Genomic DNA, 20,810 nt, shown 5'->3' with positions numbered 1-20,810 from the left:
GTAGACAAGAGCTTTCAAATGCCCCCATAAATGAAAGTCAAGAGGGTTGAGGTCAGGAGAGCGTGGAAGCCCTGGAATTGGTCCGCCTCTGTCAATCCATCGGTCACCGAATCTGTTGTTGAAAAGCATACGAACACTTTGACTGAAATGTGCAGGAGCTCCATCGTGCATGAACCACATGTTGTGTCGTACTTGTAAAGGCACATGTTCTAGCAGCACAGGTAGAATATCCCGTATGAAATCATAACGTGCTCCATTCAGCGTAGGTGGAAGAACATGGGGCCCAATCGAGACATCACCAACAATGCCTGCCCAAACGTTCACAGAAAATCTGTGTTGATGGCGTGATTGCACAATTGCATGCGGATTGTTGTCAGCCCACACATGTTGATTGTGAAAATTTACAATTTGATCATGTTGGAATGAATCCTCATCCGTAAAGAGAACATTTGCACTGAAATGAGAATTGATACATTGCTGGATGAACCATTCGCAGAAGTGTACCCGTGGAGACCAATCAGCTGCTGATAGTGCCTGCACAAGCTGTACATGGTACGTAAACAACTGGTTCTCCCGTAGCACTCTCCATACAGTGACGTGGTCAACGTTACCTTGTACAGCAGCAACTTCTCTGACGCTGACATTAGGGTTATCGTCAACTGCACCAAGAATTGCCTCGTCCGTTGCAGGTGTCCTCGTCGTTCTAGGTGTTCCCCAGTCGCAAGTCATAGGCTGGAATGTTCCGTGCTCCCTAAGATGCCGATCAATTGCTTCGAACGTCTTCCTTTTGGGACACCTTCGTTCTGGAAATTTGTCTTGATACAAACGTACCACACCACGGCTATTGCCCCGTGCTAATCCATACATCAAATGGGCATTAGCTAACTCCGCATTTGTAAACATTGTACTGACTGCAAAAGCATGTTTGTGATGAACACTAACCTGTTGGTGCTACGTACTGATGTGCTTGATGCTAGTACTGTAGAGCAATGAGTCGCATGTCAACACAAGCACCAAAGTCAACATTACCTTCCTTCAATTGGGCCAACTGGCAGTGAATTGAGGAAGTACAGTACATACTGACGAAACTAAAATGAACTCTAACATGGAAATTAAGCGTTTCCGGACACATGTCCACTTAACATCTTTTCTTTATTTGTGTGTGAGGAATGTTTCTTGAAAGTTTGGCCGTACCTTTTTGTAACACCCTGTATGTTTAAAGCAGCATTTGTTTAGGAAAAACCCAAAACTTTTTATTTCAACAAATTGTAAATTAATTTTTCAGCGTACCAGTACATCAAATGTACATAATTTTCTTGCAGAGTTATCAGTCTACATCACTTTTCCAGACGTTATTGTGGCAGAGAAGAGAATTTTGAAAAACTAAGTGTTTTCATATGCTTTGGGGTAATTTAAAGACAGCATATTGTGGTTAATACTGCAAGATAAACTTTGATTTATTCAAAGCAGAAGAGAGAGAGAGAGAGAGAGAGAGAGAGAGAGAGAGAGAGAGAGAGAGAGAGAGACTGACTTCGTATTAAAGATGTCCCAATCTTAATGAGATGAGTTTCTACCTAGATAGATTGAAAACAAGTGAAAGATCTGATTTAAGTTGAAATGAGATGTTTTAAAGTGGCAAGGATAGGGTAAATATTGAGCGTTGTTGAAAGAACTAGTGGAAGTTGTTTCAAAATAGTTTTTCTTTTGATGCACTGAATCTGGGGATTTCCTCACAGTGATGAATGATTTGTGACGGTAAAATGCTGAAAAGAAATAACTCAAAATACACTTGGGCACAAAATATGTAAGTATGCTTGTATGAGAATAGGACAGGTGGTCAGCCATGGCCTTAGTGAAGGAATGGTTTTGCCATTTGCCTGAAATGATATAAGAAAACTTAAATCAGGATAGTTTGACAGACCAGTTACCATCCTCCTGAATATGAAATCAGTGTCTTAACAACTGCACTGCCTCATTTGTTTGGCTCATGTTGTAGAGTGTTCTTAGATTGAGACACAATTTGCTGCAAATAAAAAAAATTACAAAATAATATATAACATAATTCAACAATTCATAGATGCACGCTCTAAGGGCATCTGATGTTGGCTCCTGGATCCTGGACATGATGCATTGCCACTTGCACCAACTCCATTCTGTTCAGAAAACTTAATACAATACTAGACCCGTGAACATGCAACTATGCCCTGTGCACATCTTCATCTCATACTCAGTCCACCTGAAATTGAGTCAGCATCCCCCCTCTCTCCAGGATGAGTGAGATGTTGAGCTCAGCAGAATGACTAGACATTACTATAATGCAGTATAGAATTTGGCACATACTGTGAAACAACTCTACATGAATCTCAAAAATATCACAGTGCTCTTTAAAATTTAGAAACATTAAATTGTGGCTATGAAATATTACTTACACGTAAAGCTCTGTACCTTTTAATGCTCATTGTTTCATAATTGTCAAATAAATACCCAAATACAGTGACTTGGCAGTATACATTTAGTTTTGCGGTTATCTTGTGCTGTACTCGTGGAAGTCCGTTAAAAAAAATCCAGACAGCACCTCCCCGAAAACTTCTCTGTTAACAACCCACCTCGGCTTTGCGTGGGCAATAGTAAGTACCTATCGCCGAATGATTTTCGTAGCGTAATGATAATTTTGTTTATGGACCACTGCTTTGAGTTATGGCTCAAATTCTTGTGTGAGCTGCATCCCCTTGGCTGCCACTAGACTCCAGAGCCAGTCCAGCAGAAGATAAATATCACATCTTCTCTCATTTCTCCCCAGGGGCTCAGCATTCGTTTGTTGGGTATGGTCTTGGCGGCACTGGGTTTCTGAGCTGGAGACTGGTAAGCGCTGCCAGTTTTCTGTTACAGTAACCTCTGGTCATACTTCAGTGACCACCGTGTGGCGCAGTGGTGGAATGTTACGTGTTTCAGAGAATGGGGGCCTTGGCATCACTACCTGGACCGTGAGGAACGTACACACCTCAAAGTGTGCTGCGTACATAAGGTGAATGGCCGTTGATATAAACAGTCTCTGGGGCAACTGCCATGCCGCAGGTGTAAAGGTTTGCTCAGCCATCCAGGGCTCTGTCTGTCTGTTTCCCTAGCATCTCGTGCAGGGTGTATACGACCCGGGACAAACCGGGAGATCCAGGAAAAACCCGGGAATTTTTTCAACCGGGAAAAACCCGGGAATTGTTTAGAATTCTGGGAATTTTTCATTGTCCTAGTTTTCAGTTAAATTTTTGTGATTTTGACTGGTGAGAACCAATACTCTAACAAAGGATATTATTGTATCCTGCTACTGCTGAATAATACTGCAGCAACAAAACATGAACGGGAGAAAAAAAAAGAATATAAAATGGAAATAAAACTTAAGTTGTAAAGGAAATGCGCCGTATAAAACAACAAAACAGTGCTCATACAAGCGTCTGCCAACAGTAAAGTGTGTCAAAATCTTTAGGAACACTATACAATGCTTTATAACAACAAATAGCCTCCAATGAGCGTGACGTGACAACTGTTTAAATTAGATTCGTTTGAGCGGTTGCGGGGAGGCTCTTGCGCATGCGCAGTTGAGTTGCGTATGACTAGTACCTCCTCCCGCTTCTAGTTAAGGAAGTGTGGCTGCATGCCACTACTTACTATTGCCCCTGTTCGGAAATATCGTATATCCGGGGCTGATGCACAGAGCAGTCAGAGTTGTGGTGGGGAGGTGGGTCGTCTCCACGTGACCTGTGTTTACGTTCAGTGATTTTGTTGTTTCCTCTTTGTTTATTGCTCTCATGTTAAATGATAACTAAACGGATTTTTGTGGCCGGGAGCTATCAAATGAATTAAAATACGTTGGCATAATTACGGCAGGCTAAAATATGTTAATAGTTTCAGATTTTATTTCCACCTTTGACAGTCAAGCATTAATCGCCTTACAGAACAATGAAGTTATTTTTGCCGGTTTGCTAAAGAGATTCGGCTTTTATTAATCCTTTCTACTGAGGCAGTCAATTTATTTGAAACAAAGTGTTTAATTTCACGCTATTGGCTAGTTTCAACTGTTCACTGCATTTAAAGTGCACATATGGCATAATGCTACAATCAAGAACCAAGCACGAGTACTGGTACTCCAAGAAAATGTACATACGGATGTGCATTTTAAGCCGAATTATGCATTTTAGTATGGTTCCCGAAATCCTGACGCTCTTGAAGTATCCTTTGATGTCTTGTTTCTTTTATGACATAAGGTAAGATCTTATAAAGAAAGCACAGTGATGTTAAATTAAATCTTCCAACTCATTGTCCTTTGTATGCAGACGCACTGACAGAACTCTTCCAGGCACTCCCACACCCATTCCTCCTTGCGGGGGACTTCAGTGCACACAATGTGCCATGGGGCTCAGCTACTACTTGCTGCAGGAGTCCAATTATCAACTGACTCAGTGTTTGCTCCCCGGCTATTGCAGACTCAGTACAGTGGGAAGTGGCTACAGATATTCACGTTCTAGTGACCACTTCACAGTGTGGATCCCGTGTACTGACTTGGGTGATGGTCGACAGGAGCCCAAGAAGATGGATGATTCAAAGGGCAACTTGGTTGCAGTACAGTCGACTGACTATTTCTGAACAAAAGGATTGTGCGCAGTAGACGGTGGCCCATATCGTTCTGGGATCCAATGGGCTGCCGCAAAAGTCCATCCCCTGGTCTGCCTGTACCTTGGTGGAATGGTGACTGTCGCTTGGCAGTCAGAGCCAGAGGAACAGCTCTGTGGAACTTCAAACACCAACCAATTACAGAAAACCTACATGCCTTCATATCTGCAAGAGCACATTCAAGGCAAGTGATAAAAGTTTGGTGTTTGGGAATCAGTAGGGTGGATTTCAGGTAAGGGCAGTACACATCTCCTTATGGACCTGTCGAGAAATGGGGCTTGATGGATGCGTTTAAAGACATGGCTCAGGTTTTAGCTGAACCCTTTTTTGCAGTCACTGTGTCATCCAGAAAAGCTCCTGCATACGACCATGGAGATAAAGCCCCATTTCCTTTCACTATATGAGGAAGGCTACAACTTTCCATTTTCCATGTAGGAACTGGAATCAGCTCTGTCTGGAGCCAGACACTCTGCTCCAAGATGTGATTGAGGTTCATTATGCCATGCTCCTTCATCTGTGCCATTAAGCAAAAGGACAGCTTCTCTCTTATTTCAGTCAGATCTTGTTTGATGGGTAGTACTCCATGCCTTGGAAGAAGGCAATATGAATTCCATTATGGAAACTGGGCAAGGGCTGTAGCATCCCTAACAGTTATCGGAGTGCAGCACGGTGTGTGGGACACAGTAGCACTCAAGAATGGTAAATGCTAGCTTGAGCCTTGTTTTGGTCACTAATTTTTTGTTTTGATGTAGTTTGAGTACCTGTCATTTAAATATAAATTTCATCAAATATATTGTAATCAACACACATCTAATTGTTACTCTCCATGGAAACTGTGTCTCATCTTATTTCTGATTACATATCACTAACAAAATTCCAGATTTCGTTTTAAATATAAATTTGTTATTGCCTATCTTTTGTAAAAGGTAGTTAATAAAGACCATCTAAATTAAAACATTAATAATTGTTTTATTTCATCTTAACGTATTTTAGACTTCACGCAAATGCTCATAGAATATGCACCTTTTGTAAAAATTTCCATCAGCTGGGAACCAAACATTGGCCACCCATGTGGCAGGCGATCATTCTATCACAGAGCCACGTGGCCCACCAATAACTCGTCCTATATTTTGGAAATTGAAGGTGCTCGGGAAACTTCAAAAGTTGATTTTCTTCCATTCTCGAGAGTTGCACCAAACAGCTTTGGGTGATCAATATTTGAGGGCTGAGCTTCCCATATCATAAGCATAAAAAAATTACAAAAATCCAATGTCTGTGTGGTCCCCTTTTTAGATGTAATAATCCACATCCTATTTCTGATCTCCAGCCAGCGTGGGTGACTTCCATTGTCTTGGAGGTCGTACAAGTAAATTTATTATACATCTGACTATACTTACCATTTAGTGCCTTCTTTGGCAGTGAGATTCTGAAGTTGTGATAGTTTTAACTTTATAAAGAATGAGTACCCTCCTGGTTGTTTCTCAAATGAATAAAGAAACTGTTTTATAGCGTCCCGTAGCCTGAGAAAGTCCTGTTCATTATTAATTTAAAACAAAGTGCAAATTTATATCAACAAAAATAATTAAATAATTTATGAAAATATAATATAATTAGATTGATAAAAAGTCTCTCACTAAGCGGTACCAGGAGAAAACACATACGTAACTTAAAAGTTGTGCAAGCTTTCAGAGCCTACAGCTCCTTCTCCTGGGTTGAAGGGGAAGGAACAGGGATGAAGGAAAAGGACTGGTGAGGTTTAGGAAATGGGGAGAATTATGGAGAAGTCACCCAGAACTCCTGGTCTGGGGAATCTTATCAGATAGAATGAGAAGGAAAGGGAAGAGTTTCCTTCTTATACTGTTCTGTGAGACTCCATGACCTGTGCTCCGGGCCACTTCTCCATAACTCTTTCCATCTCCTAAACTTCACGTGTCCTTTTCCTTCATCCGTTATCCTTCCCCTTCAGCCCTTCTGTCAGAACAAGCTACTGCCTCCAAAACCTTGCACATTTTCTTAACCTATATGTGCGATTCGTCCTTCAGCCACTTGGTGAGTAGATTCTTTTTGTCTGTCCAGTTATCCTTATATATAAACGCCAGTGTCCTCGCTCGCTCACTCACTCACTCATCATTGACCATCCCGAACGAAACGTTGAAGATAGAAACTTGAAATTTTCAGAGTGTGGTGATGTCACACTGTAGGTGTGTTTAAGAATGGATTTTTCGAAATGATGTATGAAACTTTCATTATGAAAGCATTTTTAAAGTTAAATCTATAAACATTTGAATTTGGGCTCCTTGATTAGAAATAAAATGTTTTTCCGTGTTTTTGGAAATTCAACCCCCAGCGAGGGAGAAGAAATCTGTGTCAATATTTCCTGGGCTCCAATTGAACATGGTTCATGGCATCACACAGTGAAAGTAGTAACTGACAAAAATGGCAGCTACAGCCTTAGAATTGTCTGCAGCTCTGCAAAAATACAGGTATTAAATTTGAATCACTGCTTTGCATGTAGAGTTTATTCTGTAAGATGGTTCACTATGAAAGCACTATTTATCTTTACAGAAGAAGAATGCATACAAACCATTAAGAGATCATAACCAGTCGACAGTTATATCCAAAAAAGTAGAAAAACCTTGGGTTTCCATTACTCATAGGAGATATGAAGATCACGTAAATAACAGATCTGAACAAAATACGGCATTGAAACAAAATAAGTTTAAACCTGCACATAGCTTCAATTTCAGCTCTACTGAAGTGCCTCAGTTTTCAGGTGTAAGGACACCACGAAGAGATACATACGTACTGAAAAATATGAAAAACAATGAGGGAAAGGAGAATGTACTTTATGAAGATAAATTTAAGTTACCCTCCAGAGTGAAAGTTCCAAAATCTGGAGTTAGACTGGGTTCCACAAACGATTTGTGTCTATCTCCATTACATTCTGTACTAACAGATGATGTATTTAAGTCAAATACTTCAGTTTCACCTTCATTTGATATAAAACTTAAGAATTTCTGTTCCACCCCAGATTTTAACCTTAAAAAACCTGTATCTCATGGGTTTAATCAAAATTTTGTTCCTCCAGGCAAGAGAAAAGACTTCTCAATGTGCAAGAACACGGTGACGCCGACGACGACAAAAACAACAACCACCAGGGAATGGTACAATGGTAATGATTCTACATTTTCCTTTACAAAATCTACAAAGCTGAAAGAATATAGTTTTTTGTTTGCCAGTACCCCCTAGAAAAAGTGGCTCTTCATGCTCTGAAAAATTTTATGATAGTTTAAAAGTCGATCCACCAACAGCTTCAGTACATTTTGATAAAGTTATCACCCAGAGAAAATGTTCTGATGAAGTTAAAACCCATCCAGGATTTTACCTCACGAAGAGAGATTTAAATACAGATTTTAATGAACAACCGTGGAGTGAAGCTACTTCAGCTGATTTAAATTTCGATTTTGAATCATTCAATGTACAGCCCATGTCGTGGCCCCCTGACTTGAGTTTTCAGAGCACACCACTAAAAAATCCCATATTAAAATTATCACTATCTCTTCATGTTCTCCCGGGTTTCGGCACCAAAATGTTGCTACACACTAGTGAAATCAAGGACACAGTAAAACTTCTGCTCACACACACCTTTATTCTCACACGTCCATTTTACAGTTACCGTTGAAATATATCCGCTGCAGAGGGCAGCACAATGTACAGACTTAACAGAACACCAACAGATGGCGTAGGAGTCTTCATTCCCCGACATCCTCCCCACCCTGGTCCATCTCGAGGGGGATGACCAGCTGGACCGGTCGACAGATCTTCATACCATCTGGCTGGCGGAGGATGATGCACCGTATTTTACTGTCTCTGCCATGCCGCACTTCTTCTACCACAGCCCTCTTCCACAAGTGCCGTGGTTTGCTGTCTTCTTGGAGCAGAACAACCTCTCCAATTCTCGGTTTCCTCTGCGAAGGGTATCCCTTCACCTCATGATATTGTCTTAGCAGCAGGAGATATTCTGTCTTCCGCCTGCGCCAGATGTCGTCACTGACCTTTTGTCTGAGTCGGAACTCCTTGGCGAGGTCCTTTCTAGTTGGCCCACATGGAATTGTTACTAATTTCCCACCATTTTGAAAGTGGGCTGGCGTCAGTGCAGTGTCACTCTCTCCTTGAGTGATGGGTCGTGAGTTTATTGAGTCTTCTATGCTGATCAAGGTGGTGTTTAAGCTCTCTTCATCCACCTGGGAGTGACCAAGAACTTTCCTCAGGCAGCGCTTGACTGAGCCTATCATGCGTTCCCACCAGCCTCCCCACCAAGTCGCATGTGGTGGTATGAATTTCCAAGTGATTCCATGGCGGGCACAGTAGAGCTGTATGTCAGTATCCTGCATGGTTTTGAAAAGCTCCGCCAGTTCTGAGTTGGCTGCATGGAATGTTGTAGCATTGTCTGAGTAGACAGTGACTGGTAGGCTCCTACGTCCTGCAAAGCGTTGCACGGCCATCAAAAATCTGTCAGTTGCAAGTTCAATATGAATGGCCCGTGTTGTTGCACATGTGAATAGGACTTTTTTGTTTGATGTCCAGATTTGACATATAATGGTCCAGCAAAATCGATGCCTGTTACTGCAAATGGTCTTGAAGGCTGAACTCTGTCCAGTGGTAGTGGGGCCTTCATCTCTTCATACCGGCGACTGTGTATTATCTTGCACGGTAGGCAAGAGTGAAGAACTCTCCTAACAGCTTGTCGTAAGGCGCGAAGACGCGCTTCAGCAGTTGTGCGGCTGCAGGAGAGAGGCATATCCTTCTTTCGAGGCAGAGATACAACTCTGCGACCATATTCCACACTGTATGATTCTCGGAATTCCTGATGAATAGGGTGGTCCTTGGGTTTTAATGCTCGCTCTTGATTTCCTGTTATCCCGATTGTCTCCAGGTCCCAAAATCGGCGCACTGACTCATCAGATATATCACTGCAGCTGCCCTGAATAAAGTTGACAGTTGCTCTGTTGACGGTAGTGCTAGATCTGTTTCCACTGAGAACATAGCCAAAGATTGTTGGGAGAAGAACCAATGACGGTGATACCTTGATTGGTTGTTCCAAAGTCACGATTCTCCAGTAGTAATCAGCTCCAATCAGGATCTCAATAGGTAGATCTTCAGTGTCTCCTTTAGGATCTGCGAGTGGTGTACCACCCCTCAAGACCATATCTCCTACATCTTGTGGCACTGTTGGTTGCTGTGAAAAATTATTTGTGGTTTCAAAGGCTGTTACTGATATGCGGGAATTAGTGGAGCATCCCATCATATTAAACTGCACCTTCTTCCTTGAGAGTGATGAACTGTAACTGGATTCGAAAGTAGTTATCTCGAGAGTAGTGCTTCCAATGACACTTAGTTGGAGAGATTCGATCAGTGAATGGTGAATGAAACTCGATTGACTCCCTGTGTCCAGGATGGCACGTGTCTGTTTGCTCTTACCGGTGGGTCCTGTGATACACGAGCAGTCTGCAGGTATGTGAAGTTAGAAGTCATAGTTTCAATTTTATTTACTGTTGTGTTATGGCTACTACAGATAGAAATGTGATGCTCCCCCTTACATTTCGCACAGGACGCCTTTCCCCGTTTGAAACACTGATTTCTGTTGTGGCCACGTCTCAGGCATAGAAAGCAACGGTTCATTGTCTTGAGGGCGTCGATTCTTGCCTGCAAGCTTGCAATCTTTTGGCAGTCTTGGCCCCAGTGCCCTCTTTCGCCGCAATACACACAGAAGGGCTCTGAATTCTGTTGTTTCTTCTTGTCCCTCTTCGTTTTAACCTTTACATGGAAGGCAGATGCTGTTGGTACGTAATTTTCGTGTGGTACAGTATCTCCACGAATTTTGCGTGTGTTGATAGCTCCTTCCACCTCTTCATTTAAGAACTCCATAAGGTGGGTGAGGTTCCCTTCTTCAATCTTTTGCCTTCGGGCATGAGCTAGCCAATTTTTGCAAATTTCTTCAGGAAAGGCTCGAAGAAGTTTGGGTGCAAGCACTCTCCCATAAGAGTCCACATTTTCTCCTAGAGCTCTTAGTGCTTGGATGCGCTTATGGCACTCAATGTAGGTGGAATTCTCTGGACTGCCGGAAGTCGAAGTGTTAAGATTCTCCAAGAAATCCAGGTGACTTTGGATAATTCTGTTCTTATCCCCATATTTGGATTTCAAAATTTGCTTAGTCTGCTCATATGTATCGGCTGTAACAGCAATCCCATCGACCAAGTCCTTAGGTTCCCCATCAAGGTAACCACGGAGGAATACATGCTTGTTCATTGTTGACACCATCGGATTCTCGTCTATGGAAGCTGTGAATTGCTCCCAAAATAGAGGCCAAGCTTCTATATCCCCTGAGAACGCGTGCAGTCTGATAGTAGGCAATTTTATGTCCATACAGGCGTGTTGTTGAGCCGCTGACGTCGCGTTTCTGTCTCCTGAGCGCGCTCCTCCTAGAAGGCCTTTCGCCTTTCGGAGGGCGCGTTTGCATTTATCAGTATATTCCTCGGAAGCTTCCGTGTCGGCTTTGTATTCAGAGTCATCCAGCAAGTCCTGAATTGTATCGTTGAGTCGGGTCAATTCTTCTAATGTTTCTTGTAGGCGTTCCTGGAAGTGTTCTACTTCTTCTGCAGCTGTAGAACCATCGAAGGCGTTTATCTGGCTGACGAAACGCGTCGCATTCGATCGCAAGGTCGTTCGCTTCCGGCACAGCCTCCCCAAGTTCGTAGCTACTGCTTCTGCCATGGTGAGTTGGTGGTTTTGCTTTCTGTCGCGAGAGTGCGTTCAAGGACAAGACGTCAGTTGGATGCTATCGCTAAGGGATGGCGCTGTCCTGGAGTGTGGACTGTTAGCAGCCCCCTAGTGGTGTTTGTAGTTCTCAACAGATGGCGCGACCGTGCAGTTTTCAACTTACGCGACCTTTAGTAGTGGTCGCTGTTGCTAACAGATGGCGCTGCAGTCTACCAATACTTTAGCAAGTCCCCTTTGTGCCTTGCAAATAATACGCCAACTGCCCTCTATTGCTCTGCCACCAACAAACATGCACCAAGTAACATCACATACAAATCAATCGCCCCGCAGTGTCCTTTGCTACAGTTTCAGAGCAATGCCGCAACTTATCTGTGTGAGCTGAACGTGGCGTGACGTGACCGGATTTTGAGATTGAAGTCGCTCAAAAACCTTCTCCGCCGGCGTCGAGTCCTCTTTAATGTGTAGTAGCACTCTATCTCTTCATGTTCTCCCGGGTTTCGGCACCAAAATGTTGCTACACACTAGTGAAATCAAGGACACAGTAAAACTTCTGCTCACACACACCTTTATTCTCACACGTCCATTTTACAGTTACCGTTGAAATATATCCGCTGCAGAGGGCAGCACAATGTACAGACTTAACAGAACACCAACAGATGGCGTAGGAGTCTTCATTCCCCGACATCCTCCCCACCCTGGTCCATCTCGAGGGGGATGACCAGCTGGACCGGTCGACAGATCTTCATACCATCTGGCTGGCGGAGGATGATGCACCGTATTTTACTGTCTCTGCCATGCCGCACTTCTTCTACCACAGCCCTCTTCCACAAGTGCCGTGGTTTGCTGTCTTCTTGGAGCAGAACAACCTCTCCAATTCTCGGTTTCCTCTGCGAAGGGTATCCCTTCACCTCATGATATTGTCTTAGCAGCAGGAGATATTCTGTCTTCCGCCTGCGCCAGATGTCGTCACTGACCTTTTGTCTGAGTCGGAACTCCTTGGCGAGGTCCTTTCTAGTTGGCCCACATGGAATTGTTACTAATTTCCCACCATTTTGAAAGTGGGCTGGCGTCAGTGCAGTGTCACTCTCTCCTTGAGTGACGGGTCGTGAGTTTATTGCATCTTCTATGCTGATCGAGGTGGTGTTTAAGCTCTCTTCATCCACCTGGGAGCGACCGAGAACTTTCCTCAGGCAGCGCTTGACTGAGCCTATCGTGCGTTCCCACCAGCCTCCCCACCAAGTCGCACGTGGTGGTATGAATTTCCAACCACCAGGGAATGGTACAATGGTAATGATTCTACATTTTCCTTTACAAAATCTACAAAGCTGAAAGAATATAGTTTCTCGTTTGCCAGTACCCCTAGAAAAAGTGGCTCTTCATGCTCTGAAAAATTTTATGATAGTTTAAAAGTCGATCCACCAACAGCTTCAGTACATTTTGATAAAGTTATCACCCAGAGAAAATGTTCTGATGAAGTTAAAACCCATCCAGGTTTTTACCTCACGAAGAGAGATTTAAATACAGATTTTAATGAACAACCGTGGAGTGAAGCTACTTCAGCTGATTTAAATTTCGATTTTGAATCATTCAATGTACAGCCCATGTCGTGGCCCCCTGACTTGAGTTTTCAGAGCACACCACTAAAAAATCCCATATTAAAATTATCACTATATCTTCATGTTCTCCCGGGTTTCGGCACCAAAATGTTGCTACACACTAGTGAAATCAAGGACACAGTAAAACTTCTGCTCACACACACACCTTTATTCTCACACGTCCATTTTACAGTTACCGTTGAAATATATCTGCTGCAGAGGGCAGCACAATGTACAGACTTAACAGAACACCAACAGATGGCGTAGGAGTCTTCATTCCCCGACAATTGCTGACATAACTGAATAGCTGAAAACCTACATTGTTATACATGTGTGGACCATTTTCCTTATAGATCATAAATATGAAAGAAACAGTGCAGCTGAGGAATGTAAGGGACCTCCAAGCAGATCTCAAGCAATTGCTTTACATTTTTCACCACCAAAACCCACCAGTGAAAGCAAGTTACCGACAAAAATGAGAAGTCCAGTAGGATTTAAATCTGGTGAGGGTTTTCAAACTTATCTAACATAATTCTTTTTACTACTACTTGTGAAAATAGTACACCAAAGAACATAAATCTGACTGAAATGAACTTAATACCACCATTAACTACGTGGATATATTCGAGATTAAGATTAGATATCAGATTATGATTAGTTTTCCCCTGTGTTACAGTATATTGTTCTGCAACTGTAAACTGAATAAAGCAGTAGCTGCTCTAGTTGCTACAGTGAAACCACTATTTTACACTTTTGTGGGGTCCACACTTAAAAACCCTTAAATTGAGGAAAATGTAGAATTAAGACCCCCAAAATACAAATAAAAACATGTGTAATTGTCATCTGTGATTAAAAATTGCAATCCTCACCAACTGTATAAAATATTTTTTAGGGTAGGAAATGAATGCAATGAGTATACAATAATAGGTGGTAATGAATTTCATAAAGTGTGGGTCAAAGGACAGAGATATGATGAATGAAATGAGTTTGGCTGTCAAGAAAGCAATGTGTGATGCCTTCAATGACCACCGTAGCAGAATATTGTCAAATGACATTTGACAAAATCCAAAGAAATTCTGGTTATACGTAAAGGCTATTAGTGGCACCAAAGTTAGTGTCCAGTCCCTAATGAATGAGATAGGAACTGAAATTGAGGGTAACGAAGCAAAAGCTGAAATGCTCAATTCCATTTTCAGATGTTCCTTTACAAATAAAAACTCAGGAGAATTGCCGCAATTTAATCTTCATACCACTTCAGATTTGGATCCATGACATATCCAGTGCCTTTTCCAGCTGCGCTGTGTTTCTTGGTGGAGGAGCCATGCCATGAACAGCCTGATTGAGAAATTCCCACAGATTCTTGATTAGGTTTAAATGTGGGGAGTACTGTAAATTCATCCTGGTGCTCTTTGAACCATGCACATAAACTAGAGATCAGAAAGAAACCCCGTATATTTGCTCTAAACTCGCCACCAAGTTTGATGGCATCATCTCCAAACACTCTGTCTCTGAGCCCATTGACTCGACTTCTGAGTCTCCGCTGCAGACCCGAGTCTGTGTCGGGTACAAATGGACTTCACTCCCTCAGATAGGAGAGGCAGTATATGAGTTCGCACATATAACTGCAGATGGGTGGTACACAGTAATGATTTCAGCTTTTTAGCCATTTTAAAATGCAAGTTGTAATGTCACAAAATGTCCAGTCTGCCTAAATGACAAAAGCAAGCATTGGGCATAATTATTTTTCTGTAGCATTATAATGACTGATCAGTTAGCAGTGAATATTCTTACGTTTGTACATCCATTTATGTAGATAACTTTTTCGAAGACTGCTGCAGATAGATTGTAATGTTCAATATCTAATCAGAGACTGTCCAACAATTAACTCACATATACGCACTTTCTGGCATTATGGAGCCTGTAATGACAGTACCAGAAAACATGATACTAGGGGAAGTGCAACCCCTGAATAATGGTAATTAATTACAAAAATAAATTACTGAAACAAATGATACGCTACACAACTCACAACTAGCAAGTAAAGTGCACTTTCCATCGCAGGGATATAAAAGTGACATTACGCAGTGCCCAGTTTTTGTTTGACGCAGCACGTGTGTTTTCTCTTGGTGGAGGTGAAATAAATAAGAATACAGTCTTTTGTTTGCATCGTACGAAATTAGTATGCTTTTCATTTGAAGCGTGGACTATAGTATGAAACTTTTCCTAATATCACTCCTCCTCTCAGGGAACACATTTGCAATTTTGTACTTCCGCATCAATTAATCGTTATCTTATTTCCTCCACAGTCTCATAAAACGCAGCTTTGTTAAAGGCCACCTGGTCCTGATAATTGGTCATTTTGCCTTGTCTGCTATTTTACAGCAGCAATATCACGTAAACATCTTTCGTACTAACAGTAAGTCACTACTAGCCTTCCGCTTCTGCGTGCTTCAGTAAGAGAAAACAAGTGGACAAATATAAAATGACTGCAGTGCCACAGTTCTTGGGCTCGTCATACTCGTGGAATACAGTGGGAATGAAGGAAGCCCATTAGCACTGACGTAATGACGGTACCTCGATTTGTGAAGTAAGAAGTATGTAGCCCGCAACATTAGGCTCGTACTTACTCTGTTCCTGATGTGTAACATGCATTGTGGACTGTGTCCTCCTGGTAGATGGCATCATGCTGAGGAAAAACAAACTGCATGTAGGGGGTGGACATGACTCCCAAGGATACATGTATACCTGGACTGATCCACTGAGCCTTCCAGAATGACAGGGCCACCCATGAGTGCCATGAAAACATTACCCAGACCATAACACTCCCTGCTACAGTGTGGACCCCTCCAAAGATTGTTGCAGGGTATTTGCTTTCATTTTCTTCAAAGAAGGCAAAAACACCACTTTGGCAGTAGGATGTTTTTATTATTATTTTTATTATTTTCGATTATTCCCATTTAAGAGAGCGTTAGAACTTGAATTCCTTTATGATGATTGTTTGTTTTTTCTGAGTCCAAATTTTCTTCATGTGTTCACTGTGTTGTTTCTTTCGCTCCGCTGTCCATTTGCATCCTGGTCTCTTCTGTGTTGTGGTGTCAAATTTATGTTTTTTGATGAAGTTCCTGAATTCAGTTCTATTTTCTGCATCGTTTACTGTTATTTGTGCTTGTCTGAGGTCCTCTTCAACTTCTTTTATCCATTTTGTTTTTCCCCTGCCTGAGTTGATGACTTTAAGAATTCGCTTTGAAATTCTGTTTTCATTCATCCTGTGGATATGTCCGTAGAACTGCATTCTTCTTTTCCTTACTGTATCTGTAATCTTGTCTGTGTATTTATACAATTCTGATGTTGGTCTCTTCTTCCAGATTCCTTGCTATTGTATCGGGCCAAAAATTTTCCTGAGAATTTTCCTTTCTTGTTTCTCTATTTCTTTGATTTTAGTTTGCCCACCTATTTGTGTTGTTTCAGATGCATACAGTGCTTCCGGAAGTACGACAGTGTTGTAGTGCCTCAATTTTGCGTTAATGGATATGGACTTTTTGTTATAATAGTTCCACGTGAGTTTATATGCTTTCTGTAATTTTTTTATTCTTTCCTCATTGGCCTTTAGGTTGATCCCTGATGGCTGGATGATTTCTCCCAGGTATTTAAAATGTGGTACTTGTACGATTTTCCCATGGGTTGTCACAATAGGCAATTTGTCTTGTGGCACTCTTTCTATGTACTGGGTTTTCTCATATGAGATTTGCAGGCCAGTTCTTTGTGCAATTTCGTGTAACTTCTCTATGGCGTTAGTTGCTTCTTTTCTATTATTTGTGAGGATTGCAAGGTCATCTGCAAAAGCTAAACACTTCACATTGAATCTATTGTCTTTTCTAATGCCAATTTGGATTCCTTTGACTTCTTTTTCCCATGTCCTGATGATTTTTTCAAGAATGATATTAAAGAGTAATGGTGAAAGTCCGTCACCCTGTCGCACTCCAGTTTGGATTACAAATGGTTCCGAGATATCCCCCATAAATTTAACCTTGGAGACTGTGTCAGTTAATGTTTCCTGAATGATTGCTCTTGTCTTTCTGTCAATGCTGAATTCTTCCAGCGTCTTGCAGAGCACTACTCTGTCTATTGAGTCGTAGGCCTTTTTAAAATCTACAAAAGTAACCACTGTGTTTCGGGTGTTTCTCATCTGGAGAATCATTTTCAGATTCCAGATCTGCTCTATGCATGATCGTCCCTTGCGAAAACCAGCCTGGTATTCTCCTATTTGTGGGTCAGCCTGTTCTTCTAATCTATTCATGAGAACTTTTGATAGGATCCTGTTCCACCTCAGGAGGGGCAAGACCCAGTGGCGGGGACGATGGGGAAGGGACGACCACAGGTGAACCAGCCTCCTGAGAAACCGGGCCTGCGAGGGGGGCCGGCTGTCGCTGGGGCATCTCGAACGATGGTGATGCCGGTGCTGGAGCTACTGGAGGCTGCCAAGGCTGAGAACCAGCGCAGTGCGGCAGAGTCACAGCGGGGAGGGGTGGTAACGTCCCCTGCGAAACCAACACAGGTGCCGGCAATGGGGAAGCCGGTGCCCGAGAGGTCGGAGTGTGGGTGCCCAAACGTGGACGTAGCTGATTTTGGTGACGACGTGCCACCAGGTCCCCCGCCTGCAAGGTATAGAGCCGGCGGCCATTTCGGCGCAGGACCACCGCCGGTATCCAACGTGTATTGCGACCAAACCCACGGGCCCAGACCGACATACCCAGTGGAAAGCCAGGTACTCCGTTTTGCGAAGACTGGCAAGGACCAGGTCGGAGGAGGTGCAGCAGAGTCCTAGGTTGACACCCATGGAGGAGCTTTGCGGGGCTGCGTTCTCCCATTGGTGTGGTCCGGTATGCCGTCAGGAAAAACGTCAATGCTTCCTCCGCAGGAAAATCGTGCACATAATTTCTCATCTGTGTCTTAAATGTGCGCACCATGCCCTCGGCTTCCCCATTCGATTGTGGATGGAAGGGGGGAGAGGAAACGTGCTGAATACCGAAGCGCCTACAAAAATCCTCGAAGGTCTGCGAAATAAACTGCGGTCCATTGTCCGAGACCAGGGTGATTGGCAGACCTTCCACAGAAAAGATTTTTGCTAGTGCCTGGATTGCAACTTCTGAAGGAGCAGCAAACCACATATGGGAATCGGGAATAAGCATCAATGACAACGAGCCAAAAGCCATTGAGAAACGGGCCCGCAAAATCGATGTGAACACGTTCCCATGCTTGGGACAGAGCGAGAAGGCCTCGAGGCTCAAGGAGCCAATACAGCTGCCGCTACCCAGGCATTCTACCAACTTCCAGAGAACATCGAGAGTAATTGGATGAAAGCTGTCCACTTCTATTGGAATGCCAACCAGTTTCAGTATCGGGTTGATGATGCTTCCTCGCCACTGAGATTGGAACTCACTCTTGCTCCAGATACAGTTGAAGATTGTAAGGAGATGATGCTGACAATCCACAGATACTGTATTTACTCGGATCTAAGCCGCACCTGAAAAATGAGACTCTAAATCAAGGAGGGGAAAAAAAAAAAAAATCCCGAATCTAAGCCGCACCCGAAATTTGAGACTCGAAATTCAAGGGGAGAGAAAAGTTTTAGGCCGCACCTCCAAATCGAAACAAAGTTCGTCCATTGTAATAGGAGACACAATTTAGGTCGAATGAAAGACGATACAGCTGCAGTTGTTTGGTTCGAGTTGTAAGCTTATCAGTTCAGCTTTACCAGATAGCCATTGCTATGCGTCAGGCGCTCCGTCCATATTTATACGGGTATCCTTCCTTTTTCACGTGCTTCGCCTGGTTTGAATCTATTGCTTATTTTTCTTTGATCTGATAATTGCCGTTCTCTTTGTTATAGGTGTTTACGTCACTCTAAGCTGAAAATGCATTACTGTACTGTCATGCATTGTATGTCGCATTCTGATAGTGCGTGTTTACGGCCTGTCGCTGCTCGCGGCACGGCTTGCTTTTGTGCGCACTACCGCCGCTTACAAATAAAAAAAAAAGAGAGGAATCGTCTCATTAGCGAAACAATGGCAAGAGACTGCTATTGTTGTTACTTACACTGCTGCTTTCTTTGATAATGATAAACAAGAACCAAATAATAGACTGCGTATGATAAAACATGTTCTGAATGAGAGTTAGGCGAAAATTTTTCTCCTTTGAAAATCTTTGCGGCCGCTTCTTTAGTACATCAAAGTCTGCACAGAAATTAGTCATCTTAGATTTAAAAAATCTAGTCAGTTGCCGTGCTTCATTTCTGACTGTATCACTATTAGGCATAAGAATAATACGAATATAAACATGACACGATACGTATATTCTTCCGCGTTTGCTGTTGTCTCACTCTGGTTTCGTAGTTTATTGGGCAGACAGGATTTAAATGAGATAGCAGCAAACACGAAAGAATACATGGCAAAATGTTTATATTCATATTATTCTTATGGTGAAGAGAATACTGCATGTGATTCACATTTCATCAGGTTCCTATTAGTAACCATATCTTCTCACAGGTTCAGAACGTAGAGTTGGCCATATTGACAAACATCCCTAACAGTCTTGCCAGTCGGATTTTCGTAGTACATTGAAATTCTGCTACATTCGAAGATGAACACTACGGAATTTGTACTTACTTCGTTGGATAATGTATGAAAATGCAGTGGTCTAAACTCGGGGCGGAGAAAAAAAAGCTCGTCTTCCACCCTTTTTTTAAAATTTATTTACTGACGAAGAGGTTTTGGCGCCAGTATTTATCTTTGTGCCTACAAAGCATGCCTGCGTAGCGCTACATATATTCTGTTGTGGCGTAACAAGACAGCTACGCCACACGGAGGTAGCCGAAAGGCACGCGCTAAGCTAAAGCAGGATGGCGTGAGGTCTGAAACAGGATACGTAATGAAAGCTATAAAGAAAAGTACGTAGCTTCTTCAATACTTAACTTTAATCCATCCTTGTGGTAAATCTGGAAATTGTGGCGATACAAGTGAGACTCTTTAGATACATGCAATGTTACTAATGGCGCCTTGCTAGGTCGTAGCCATGGACTTAGCTGAAGGCTATTCTGTCTCTTGGCAAATGAGAGAAAGGCTTCGTCAGTGTAGTCGCTAGCAAAGTCGTCGTACAACTGGGCCGAGTGCTAGTCAGTCTCTCGAGACCTGCCGTGTGGTGGCGCTCGGTCTGCGATCCTGACAGTGGCGACACGCGGGTCCGACATGTACTAATGGACCGCGGCCGATTTAAGCTACCACCTAGCAAGTGTGGTGTCTGGCGGTGACACCACATATTCGACGGCAGAAGTTAGTTGTGGCGGCACCTACCAACATTTTTCAGAACTTCCTCTTGCTTTGCACTCGATTCTAAGCCGCAGGCGGTTTTTTGGATTACAAAAACTGGAAAAAAAGTGCGACTTAGATTCGAGTAAATACGGTAGATGTTTGAAAATTTGGTTGTTGATGCAGTCTGGCCCTGGAGCTGTATGAGGGCAAAGAATTCCCACTCATTGAATGGAGCATTATAGGGCTCCAGGAGGCGCATAGTGAAAGGTAAGTGCAATCACTCCACCCACTGTTTAGGGACACGAAAGCCACATCGATAATTATCTGACGCAGAGCACCGTGTCGGTTACGGCATCTGGGTCAGTGAGAACAGCACCGTACAAGGAAATGCCACGTGCACCTGCATAGGACTGGTACCACAGAGGCATCCGATCTTTGCCCAAACCTGAGGAGGAGGCATATG

This window comes from Schistocerca nitens, chromosome 10 (assembly GCF_023898315.1).
Source record: "Schistocerca nitens isolate TAMUIC-IGC-003100 chromosome 10, iqSchNite1.1, whole genome shotgun sequence".
NCBI classification, from domain to species: Eukaryota; Metazoa; Arthropoda; class Insecta; order Orthoptera; family Acrididae; genus Schistocerca; species Schistocerca nitens.
Note: the sequence above shows the minus strand (reverse complement) of the source record.